The sequence below is a fragment of the Balaenoptera borealis genome, assembly GCF_965194805.1.
Source record: "Balaenoptera borealis genome assembly, chromosome: 12".
Lineage (NCBI taxonomy): Eukaryota > Metazoa > Chordata > Mammalia > Artiodactyla > Balaenopteridae > Balaenoptera > Balaenoptera borealis.
In genome coordinates this window covers 54,047,032-54,060,073 of record NC_138869.1, presented here as the reverse complement: position 1 = coordinate 54,060,073, position 13,042 = coordinate 54,047,032, and positions in this window count along the sequence as shown.

Below are 13,042 nucleotides of genomic sequence, written 5' to 3'. Positions count from 1 at the left end.
GAAAGAAGAACAAAGAAAACCCACAATTAGTATAAGGAAAGAAATAAATATCAGAGCAGAAATGAATGAAATAGAAATGAGGAAAACAATAGCAAAGATCAATAAAACTAAAAGTTGGTCCTTTGAGAAGATAAACAAAATTCATAAAACTTTAGCCAGAGTCATCAAGGAAAAAAGGGAGGGGACTCAAATCAATAAAATTAGAAATGAAAAAGGAGAAGTAACAACTGACACCGCAGAAATACAAAGGATTATAAGAGACTATTACAAACAACTATATGCCAATAAAATGGACAACCTCGAAGAAATGGACAAGTTCTTGGAAAGGTAAAATTTTCCAAGACTGAACCAGGAAGAATTAGAAAATATAAACAGACCTATCACAACCTAATGAAATTGACACTGTAATTAAAAATCTTCCAACAAACAAAAGTCCAGGACCAGATGGCTTTGCAGGCAAATTCTATGAAACATTTAGAGAAGAGCTATCCTTCTCAAACTCTTCCAAAAAACAGCAGAGGGAGGAACACTCCCAAGCTCATTCTGCAAGACCAACATCACCCTGATACCAAAACCAGACAAAGATATCACAAGGAAAGAAAATTACAGACCAATATCACTGATGAACATAGATGCAAAGTTCCTCAACAGAACACTAGCAAACAGAATCTAACAACACATTAAAAGGATCATACACCATGATCACGTGGGGTTTATCCCAGGAATACAAGGATTCTTCAATATACGCAAATCAATCACTGTGATAAAACATACTAACAAACTGAAGGAGAAAAACCATATGATCATCTCACTAGATGCAGAAAAATCTTTCGATAAAATTCAACACCCATTTATGATAAAAACCCTCAGAAAGTAGGCATAGAGAGAACTTACCTCAACATAATAAATGCCATATATGACAAACCCACAGCCAACATCATTCTCAGTGGAAACCTGAAACCATTTCCTCTGAGATCAGGAACAAGACAAGGTTGTCCACTCTCACCACTATTATTCAACATAGTTTTGGAAGTTTTAGCCACAGCAATCAGAGAAGAAAAAGAAATAAAAGGAACCCAAATCGGAAAAGAAGAAGTAAAGCTGTCACTGTTTGCAGATGACATGATACTATACATGGAGAATCCTAAAGATGCTACCAGAAACCTATAGAGCTAATCATTGAATTTGGTAAAGTAGCAGGATACAAAGTTAATGCACAGAAATCTCTTGCATTCCTATACACTAATGATGAAAAATCTGAAAGACACATTGAGGAAACTCCCATTTACCATTGCAGCAAAAAGAATAAAATACCTAGGAATAAACCTACCTAAGGAGACAAAAGACCTGTATGCAGAAAACTATAAGACACTGATGAAAGAAATTAAAGATGATACAAACAGATGGAGAGATATACCATGTTCTTGGAAGAATGAACATTGTGAAAATGACTGTACTACCCAAAGCAATCTACAGATTCAGTGCAATCCCTATCAAACGACCAATGGCATTCTTCACAGAACTAGAACAAAAAATTTCACAATTTGTATGGTAACATAAAAGACCCTGAATAGCCAAAGCAATCTTGAGAAAGAAAAACGGAGCTGGAAGAATCAGGCGCCCAGACTATACTACAAAGCTACAGTAATCAAGACAGTATGGTACTGGCACAAAAACAGAAATACAGATCAATGGAACAGGATAGAAAGCCCAGAGATAAACCCATGCACATATAGTCACCTTATCTTTGATAAAGGAGGGAAGAATATATGATGGAGAAAAGACAGCCTCTTCAATAAGTGGTGCTGGGAAAACTGGACAGCTACATGTAAAAGAATGAAATTAGAACACTCCCTAACACCATACACAAAAATAAACTCAATATGGATTAAAGACCTAAACATAACGCCAGACACTATAAAACTCTTAGAGGGAAACATAGGCAGTACACTCTATGACATAAATCACAGCAAGATCCTTTTGACCCACCTCCTAGAGAAATGGAGATAAAACCAAAAATAAACAAATGAGACCTACTGAAACTTCAAAGCTTTTGCACAGCAAAGGAAACCATGAACAAGACGAAAAGACAACCCTCAAAATGGGAGAAAATATTTTCAAATGAAGCAACTGACGAAGGATTAATCTCCAAAATTTACAAGCAGCTCATGCAGCTCAATATCCAAAAAACAAACAACCCAATCCATAAATGGGCAGAAGATCTAAATAGACACTCCTCCAAAGAAGATATGCAGCTTGCCAACAAACACATGAAAGGATGCTCAACATCACTAATCATTAGAGAAATGCAAATCAAAACTACAATGAGGTATCACCTCACACCAGTCAGAATGGCCATCATAAAAAAATCTACAGGGCTTCCCTGGTGGTGCAGTGGTTGAGAATCTGCCTGCTAATGCAGGGGACACGGGTTCGAGCCCTGGTCTGGGAAGGTCCCACATGCCGTGGAGCAACTGGGCCCGTGAGCCACAACTGCTGAGCCTGCACGTCTGGAGCCTGTGCCCCGCAATGGGAGGGGCCGTGATAGTGAGAGGCCCACGCACCGCGATGAAGAGTGGCCCCCGCACCACGATGAAGAGTGGCCCCCGCTTGCCGCAACTAGAGAAAGCCCTCGCATGAAACGAAGACCCAACACAGCTAAAAGTAAATAAATAAATAAAGTAGTTATTAATTAAAAAGAAAAAATCTACAAACAGTAAATACTGGAGAGGGTGTAGAGAAAAGGGAACCCTCTTGCAGTGTTGGTGGGAATGTAAATTGATACAGCCACTATGGAGAACAGTATGGAGGTTCCTTAAAAAACTAAAAATAGAACTACCATACGACCCAGCAGTCCCACTACTGGGCATATACCCTGAGAAAACCATAATTCAAAAAGAGTCATGTACCACCATATTCATCACAGCTCTATTTACAGTAACCAGGACATGGAAGCAACCTAAGTGTCCATCAGCAGATGAATGGATAAAAGAGATGTGGCACATATATACAATGGAATATTACTCAGCCATAAAAAGGAACGATATTGGGTCATTTGTAGAGTCATGGATGGACCTAGGGTCTGTCATATAGAGTGAAGTAAGCCAGAAAGAGAAAAACGAATATCATATATTAACGCATATATGTGGAATCTAGAAAAATGGTACAGATGAACCTATTTGCAGGGCAGGAATAGAGGTGTAGACATAGAGAACGGACATGTGGACACAGTGGGGGAAGGGGAGGAGGAGACGAATTGGGAGATCAGGATTGACATATGTACACTACCATGTGTAAAATAGATAGCTAGTGGGAACATGCTATAAAGCACAGGAAGCTCAGCTCGGTGTCTGTGATGACCTGGATGGGTGGAATGGGGGGGTGGGAGGGAGGTCCAAGAGGGAGGGGATTTAGGTATACATATAGCTGATTCACTTCATTGTACAGCAGAAACTAACACAACATTGTAAACAATAATACTCCAATTAAAAAAAAGTTATATAGGAATTTACTTATGTGTATGTCTAGTACTTGCATGATTTCTTTTTTAACGTTAGGTGTCTCATTAAATTAGAGTTTGCCAGGGCGTATGATAAAAGAAATTATTTCAACTTTGTTTTTCAGTATTGTTATTCAGTTATCCTAACAACGTGTTAGAAATCCATCATTTCATCCACAAATTGGAAATACTGTCTGTAATATGTGTAGTATTTCTGTATGCCATATGATCTATGTCTGAATATTCTATTCGTCTTATTATACTCTATTCATGGGTCAGTGTTTTACAATTTTACATAAAAGACTGTATAACATTTTACCATCTGATAAGACAATACCTCATTTGCATTATTGTTTTTCTTTTGGGGGATTTTTCTGGCTCTTCTTGCTGGCTTTTTCTTTCAAATTAACTTTACAATCAACCTAACCCCAGAAAATAGAACAAAAGTCTGAGGCTGTTTTATTGGTATTGCATTACATTTCTAAATTAAAGTAATAGTGAACTAACATGTTATGATATTGAATCTTCCTACTTAGGAGTATGCTTTTTCTTTCCACATATTCAAGTTTAATTTTATGCTACACGAGTATTTTATAGGTTTTCATTAGGTTTTAAACATTGCTTATTGAATTTACACTATCAAAATTTTTACATCACAAACTGCATCTTTTGTTTCATTTTATTCTCTATGTAATTATTGCTTGCTTTATAGATTATGAAAATTTGTAGTACGTTAATTTAAAAATCTGATATTTTAAACTCTCTTATTCTTTTGGTGGGTTTTTTTGTGGATTCTTTAAGGTTTTCCATGTGTATAATCACAGTATCTGCAAATAGAAATACTTTTATCTTTCGCTCTCCAGTTTTTATGCCTTTAATGTATCTCCCCATGGTTAGCAGGAATACATTTAGTTTTTAGATAAGAGGAGGTATAGTTATATAATATATCATCATAGAATGTACATATTACTATGTCAATGTGGTATTCGTTATTCCTATTTTGTGTGAATGTGCCTGACATGAGTGTGTATTGAATTTTGTTAATAACTTGTTGCCTTTATAGAGTTGATTACACAATTTTTCTCGTAGAACTATCATTTTGGCTCACTATGTTAAAAACAAATGTTTATTTCTGGAGGAAGCTTCAGTGAGCCATATATCTGTTTTTCAATGTGTTTTTGAGTTAAGTTTGCTAACATTTAAGATTTTTCATTGAAATTTAAGAGTCAGGTTGGATTATAGTTGACTATTTTGGCACATAATTTAATTACATCTATCCTCACTTTATGAAATGAATTTGCAAGTATTCTATTGCTATATTTTGGAGTAGTTTAAGCAACAGTGAAATTATATGATTTTTAAAGAACTATTATAATTCCACTATGAATCTATTTAGACTTGAAAGAGAATTGCATGATTTGTTTGCTCATAATGAGCTTCACAGGAACTTGGAATTCATAGAATGGTACGGCATATAGTCAGCTTCAGGTTCCTGTTTCATTTTCTCAAGCTCCTTTGTTATCATAGATCTTCACCTTCCCCAACACATCTACTCTCTCTCAAGATCTTGAAGATTATCACATTCAGGTTTTGCAGGTGTAGGTGATAGGATAAGCTCTTTTTCAGCAAGAGTTTCATGTAACTATATAGGAAACCAGAAAAATTTTTACTTAGATAAGCCTGGGGTCTGAAAAGCAGAAAATGTGTGGTCTTAGTATGCACTGTGAATGTAACCTTGGTGTTTTCATTAAGGGCTTCAGGAAGGTCAATCACAAAAGATGGATCAAGTGTAAGGTGCACACACAGTCACAGATTTCTGCAGGTTCTCCTCTAGTGTGAAAATAGAAATTCCTAATGACAGGGTAAGAGCCTCCTTAGATCCTCCTCTAGTCCTATGGCAGCAGTTTGAGAGCTAGGTCACAGTATTTATACACACAGTATTTGTACGAACAGGCAGGCTGGTAGCGGGCCGGGAAGAAACAGCTACAAAACCTATCACTGTGGCCTCACAATCCATTTTTGCAACCATACCTCCTTTCCTTCCCATTTCCAGTAGCCTTGCCAGAAAGCATCTGCCCCATAACCAAAAGCAGCTATGCTATTCAAGAAAAGTATTTCTCTCCAGGAGTCTCCAACATTTCTACTCTTCTTTAACTCTGCTTTTTAATCTATTAATATACTCAGAATGGCTGTGGACCAAAATGGATGATAGCTGGTGGCAGCACATGAGTGTTGATACTCTAGAGAAGGTGCTAGAGGCATGGACATTAACTAATACAAAGTGGATAAGATGACTCCTCCATCACACCCTCTACAAGCCACTGCCACAATTGCCAGCATCACAAAGTATGACCTTTAAAATCCAACAAGTTCTGAATACATCCCAACTCTCTATGAAACAAATTTTGAACAGAAATATGAACCATCCTTCCATACGATGGGGTAAGAAAGCTGAATGTAGAATACCAAAGAGTCATATTAGGCCAAATGATTCATTTCTATTAAGGGTATATGGTATTTAAATTTGTATTCTTTCTTTAAGACTAGTTTTAAAAAACCGAATGTTTGTTAGTAGACTGAAGAATTGTATTCTTATCCATTTTTTCTAAAATAAGATAAAGTAACATCAGACATCATTAACTGAGAATAAATATTTTATTCTGAAATGATTTGAATTTCAAATCTGGTTGCAAAATTGGGAATGGAGAGGTGAGTAATCAGGTAATACAGAAGTACCTAGTTTTTTCCTTGATTTATAAATCTTTGCCTGGATTTCACCTACTACTCCCTAGAGATACATTATGGAAAACTATGAAAGCCTCCAACTTGAAATTTAACACTTGTAACAGTGTCTAATCCAGAAGGTCACCATCTGCAATTAAACATCATTTTAAAAGCCCAGAGGAAATGAAGTGCTAAGTGTAACATTCTTTGGATCCTGCCTCCAGTTTATTAAATTGCAGGAAATAAACATTCTCCATTAACGTTTATCCAAATAAACGTTTTCCATTCACTTTCAGTTATTCTCCTTCTTTTTAAAGGTGCAAGAATAATATGTTAGTTGTGCTTCATATTTTTGGACCAAATTTTTCCTTTCTTAATATCTGTATCTGGAAATTTTGAATCAGTCTCCTTTTGGCCAAGGTGTATAGTTAGAATGTAAAGGATGGACAAGAATGGGTAAAAGAAGGATATTGAATTTATGGTGCAGAGATAATGAATTACTCAGATACTAAAATGTGAAATTATATCCTAGATCACACCATTCATAAAAATAAGTATTAAGGGGTAATAGTAAAATCTATAGCATAATATATCTACAAGGAAACAATTTAAACATAAAAGCCTCCCCTTATACATCTCAAATAATAGACTGACAAACCTATAGGTGATGGATCAGGAACAAAATCCCTATAAACACTAATCATTTTTTTTAAAAAGGAAAAAAAGAAGAATGAAAGTAGACAAATGTTTATTTTTCTCTTTGAAACATCTCTATATAACTGGGCTCATTGTGAATTGTTTCTACTCATTCATTCACAATATGCGTTAAGTACGTTTATGTTATCCTAAAGGCTGTATCATCATCACATATGGTTTTCTCAAGCCAAGTGCAGACTTCTTCCTAGTTTTGACTACATGCTTTGTGAAGTATGGCTGGACGTGTTGGTGGGTATGGGATCATATACATACCTGAACATAACATTTCAGGCAATTCCAGCAGTTTCACAGGCCCTGAACACCTCTGTGGGCCCTACACATTCTTACCAAGATTAGGAAACCTTGTTCTATTGGATTTTTTAGATTTTCATACATTTTACTGTTCATGGGTCTTATGTAATGTCTATATCATAGGAACTACTGCTTTTAAAATTTACTCATAAATTGAAAAAAAATCTCACACTACAGGCAGAAATTCCAATCCTTTGCCAACCACCCTGCAATAGCCTGGTTATCTCTTGATTTTGCAGTTAATGAAGGATCCCTTGCCCCTCTATAATAGTTCTCTAGGATAACTTATTTACAAATTAATTCCCAATCCTAGGTAGATAGTTCCCCTATATTGTCCTAACCAGGGTTATCTGAATTTTTTTTCAAGTTTGAGCAAAATGTTACATTTTACAGTTCATTGAACATTCTTGTTTACATACTTATATATGAGATGTATGTATCTGATATATATACATGTCAACATAGCAAAACTCAGCTATACTTTCCAAGTTTACCTTTATCTCATACAATGCCAATGGAATTAAGTTATTCCTGAGGGCTTTTATGAGACATTTCCCCATTCTCTTCATAACAATCTTTCTCTCTCTGTCTCTGTCTCCCTCTCCAAACTTATAACAATACCAGGCATCTTTAATGGGAAGAGTCTCTTTCCTCCATGTGTGTAGTCTTGATCATATCCTACATCCCATTGCATTGGTCTCATCAGATATGAGACCTCCATACTTCCAGAGCAGTTCTCCCCTCTGCAGGAGACATCAGAGGCCAGGTTCATCGTGAACTCTACACACACAAAGTGGCCAATCAAATGACTGCAGTGGCAGAAGCAGTTCATCTCACTTGTCATGGTTGTTAGTAAGAGTTGCTGCTTTATTACTAGGGGCAGAATCTAAAGCACATCCTGAGGTTGGGTTTGATGGGTCTGCACATTCACTCTAGATGAGATGGTAGGGAGGAAGGAACTGTTTGTTCTGCTAAAATCCATGGTTTAGTTAGCACCTCTTTTTCACAGACAGAACCAATATCAGAGATGATTTCCCTGAGTAAACATTTTTTTAGAAAACACTAATTCTGATTGGGTTGCTTGTTAAGGTAATACTTGGTGAAGACACGGAAATACAATGTTAACTGACCACAGCTCAGCTGAAATCCATCCAGAAGAGTGAGAAGTGGCCCCTGCCAAGAACACTGAGTCACAAATTCACAGCTAACACCTAGGGAGACACAAACGCAGATGTCATCTCCCCCTTCCCTTTCTTCCTGCTTCTCGCTCACACCCACAACTGAGGAGGATGGTGAGATTTTTTCACAGATGTTATGTGGGTAGAAGGGGATTAGGTTGTTTGTTGGAATTTTTTGCTTTGTTTTGTGTGTAGTTGTTTTCTTTAATGTACCCCAGAATTTCTCCAGAAATAACATTTATCTCCAATCTCCATTTGCTTATTATTCCTATTAAAATTATTTGAAGGAAGAGGTCAGCGTGCTTAAGTTGATACTGGCCACATTGACATAATGATTTTAGATAATGAGGAGAGAGACATAAACATAATAAGATGAAAAATGAGAGAAAAGAGAAGTAAAAAAGAAGCAAGAGAAAAGTTTTTTAAAAATTTTTAAAGAATTGGCAAAAACAAGAGTCAACAGAGGATGAGCTATCCTTTCGGTACCTAAATCACGTTAGCATTTTCCTGGCACCATTGGAGTGAGATTTATTTTTTTTTTTAATTATCAATTAATAAATAGCATCCTGCCTTCTTGCTTTCTCAATCTGAATCGTGCTTAAAAATCCCAGGATTCTAATTGCTTAGTGATCTCTTCCCATCCCCATTCCCACCACATCCAGACAAGGAGAAAATCTGTTTGCCCTTTCTTGCTGGACTACAGTTATAAGCCATGCTTTGAAAACCTGAACTATGGTGACTGGGTGTTATGGGTTGAATTGCGTGTCCTCCTCCCCAGATTGGTATGTCCTAACCCCAACTCAGAATGTGACCTCATTTGGACATAGGCTCTCTTCATATACTGCTGGTGAGAGTGTAAACTGGTATAAACACACTCTAAAATTATTTTGCATATCTATTAAACTGAACAAAAGCATATCTTTTGACCCAGCAATTCCACTCCTAGGTGAAAATACACAGAAAAGCATGTGTATGTTCAGGAAAACAATACATAATAATTTTTGTGAAAGCACTATTTTTAATAGCCAAGCAACTGTAAAAAAGACAAATATTCTTCAATAAAAGAATGAGTAAATAAATTGTAGCATGTCCAAACAATGTGCAATGAATCAACAATGAGAATGAATGAACTACACGGATGGGTCTCACAACCTGATACTGAATGAAAGAAGCCACTGTATAATTGTATACAGTGTAATTTCATTTATATAAAACTGAAAGTAAGAGTAGCTATTCTAGGGAGTTAGTCATCAGGATGGTGATTCTTTGTGATGGGGGTGACAGAGGAGCCCAGAGAATGAGCTCTGGCCTGATAATTTCCATTTCTTGATCTAGACTGTGGTTGCATGATTATGCCCAATTTATAAAATTCCACTGAGCTGTAGATTTTTGTGTGCACTTTTCTGTATGTATGGTATTTTTAATACTGAAAATTTAAGATTATACAAATATGAAATAAGAGCAATGCAGGCAAGATAATACTAATAAAAACCAAAACTGACTATAGCTCTTTATGCCTCCTAAAAGAGGGGCAAAGCGTTTCCATACCAAGTCCTTCTCTGCAAGAAGAAAAACACAGATAATACAAAGCCTTTGCCACTGATAGACCCTTGCCTCACAAAGTACGTTAATGAGCATTATATATACAAATGTAGAGCTCAAAGTTTAGGAAGGAATAGAAAGATAAATTGCTGTGTAAAATAAAGTGAGCGAATTTAAGTTATATGAGAGATCCCAAGTGTTGGAAACCCTAATATGTATAATTATTTATAATTATTTGTTCACACCTCTGTCCTTGGTTTGCTTCCTTGCCACACTGACTTTGTTCTTGGCCATGTGGATATGAGGAGACATGGCATCTGCCATATCCAGGTAGAAAGTTTAAATGCATTATATGGCTTGACTGGGGACCTGTGGTAAATTACCTTCCACCAAGAGCATCACATGTCCCAGAGAGTAGCTATCCCTTCAACCTGGGTTCCAAAATGGGAAGATGTGTATAATCTAGCAAGCTGACCAAGCCCTACCAAGCCCCTCAGAGCCCCAGCTGACCATCAACTCTCTTAGGTCATGTGAGCAGGAAAGAAGGTTTTGGAAGCCACTAAAATTTTAGGGGGTCGTTGTTAAACAGTAAAAGGAAGTCACAGAGCAGTACCAGCAGCAGAGGGATGTCTCTGTTCTCGTCTCCGATCTTAAGTAACACAGATTCTAAAGTAAACCAAGGAAAATAGCTGTGAATAAAAGTCTCTCTTCTATAAAGCGTACCGGTGAAAATGGGGGCATTGAGGCTTTTGCAAAGAAACACTTGCAGCAGAAAATAGCAAGAAAAATAAAAATAAAGAAGTCAAATAAGAATCAATATCTATTTACAGAGGATCTTCTTTTTTAAAAAAATCAATCATAATACCCTCTGGGAAGGAAATGGTTTTCAGTGCCTGTAATGTTTGACCTCAACCAGAACTAGTAAACAGTCTACCACTCTAATTGGGTTTAGTTACAGGGACCTTACCTTTAAAATGTTTCTAGTAGTCTGTACTTGGGCATCCAGATTGCTTATTATAAATAAACTTGGAATTTATAGAGTTGTGGGCCATGTTTGGATGGAGAATAAAAAGTAGTCATACAGATTTTTCCTCTTTGGGTGACTTAGGGAGAATGAATATTGAGAAACCCTAAACTCAGTCAGATTCTCCTGAGGACAATGTTCTATACATTGTTAGTGCTGCCTGCTACTGCCATTGTTAGCGCTGTCTGCTACTGCAAAGCCAAATCTTGACCCAGGGAAAGAGACATCTTATAAAAGCTATATCTGGTGGTTTGAGGTCCCTCCAGAGAAGAATGTTATTCAGGTTGCTTTCTTGCTTTATTCTTTTTATGGTTGGCAAAGTTTGCTGTTGGATAATGTATTTAAATCATGAGTCTGTCTTGTCAGTTTAACCCTCGTGGTGATGTACCAATTATAATGAGAAATTACTAAGTTTTACCTTGTGCCAGGCATTAGGCTGTCTTTGATGGGCTCTTTGAATAGTAGAGGAGACAGGTGTTACAAACTGAAGGTTTGTGTGTCCCCAAAATTCATCTGCTGAATCCTAGCTACCAGTGTGTTAGAATGAGGAGGTGAGGCCTTTGGGAGGTGCTTAGGTCTAGAGGGTGGAGACCTCATGGAGTGGGATTAGTGTCCTTGCAAAAGAGATTGCAGAGAGCTCCCTCATTCCTTCTACTGGGTGAGGACACAGTGAGAAGTAGGCAGTTGGCGGCCTGGAAGAGTGCCCTCACCAGAAGTTGATGACACTGACACACTGATCTTGGACTTCTATTCTCCAGAACTGTGAGATGAATTTATGTTGTTTATAACCACTTAGTCTATTGTACTTTGTTGTAGCAGCCCACACTAAGACAACACAGCGGCAGGCGATTCAACGTTGTACTGTGACAGAAGTCAGCATAGGGTACCAAGGAAAAAATGATTCACTTAATCCTGAATCTTTTTACATTTTTAAAAATCTTAAGTTCCTCTCGTGGAGTCTTGTGATTAATGAAAATCTTGATTAATTAACATTTATTTAATTGTTTTTCTTTTCTTACTTTGTAAACTCTCAGAAGGAATGAATTTTTTGGCTATTTACTTCTCTTTGAATATTGCTAAATTGTCTAGTATATCCATCCATTTCCATTAGGTACTGAATAAAATATTTTATAAAGAAAAGAAAGATGTGATACATATAGAAGTTCTTTAAATATTCAATTTATAAGAATGTGAATAATTTGCTTTTCTTCAAAATTTAATGCCTTTGGGGACTTCCCTGGTGGTGCAGTGGATAAGACTCCACGCTCCCAGTGCAGGGGGCCTGGGTTCGATCCCTGGTCAGGGAACTAGATCCCACATGCGTGCTGTGACTAAGAGTTCGCATGCCACAACTAAGGAGCGGGCGCAACCAAATAAATAAATATTTTAGAAAAAAAAAATTTAACCTTTGGCACAAAGCAGACAAAAATAATATTTATTTTTATACATCTTTTATGTATGCTATACAATCCTACAATATTTCTTCCACATAATTCTACCTTATGTCCTTCTTCAAGGCTTGTTTAAAATATATAATTATTCTAGGCATGAGCACTCTTACTGTTTGACAGACTATATAACTTCTGAGGAAAAAGGTATTAAATATGAGTAGAGATCTTATTTTTCCCATTAGAGAATGATACTCTGCATTTATCTAATATTGTGAATATGCCATCCTCAAAAGTCCACAGTACAATTTAATATATTAAAAGAGCAGGGATAGACACAGACTCATATACATCCAGCACTGAAAAATTTAGTAATGGATTTAAATACATTTCTGGTAAGTCCTTTTTGGACTCTAAATGTGAGTAACTCTCCTGCAAAATGTTGGCAATTGAAATTTCCATTTAGGTAGGACATTAAGAGCAAGATCTACTTTTAGAAGAAGTCTCATCACCTATGTCGTAAAAGTAGAGTCCTTTGAGTGGCTTCCAGTTGTGTACTAGTGTACACATCTAGTAATGTGTACACTTTAAATTCAAATCAACAGTACGCAGGTAAACTTGTGAGAAAATACATGGACCCTCTGCAAGTCTCTTAGAAGTTACAAGAGAAGAGAAAGCT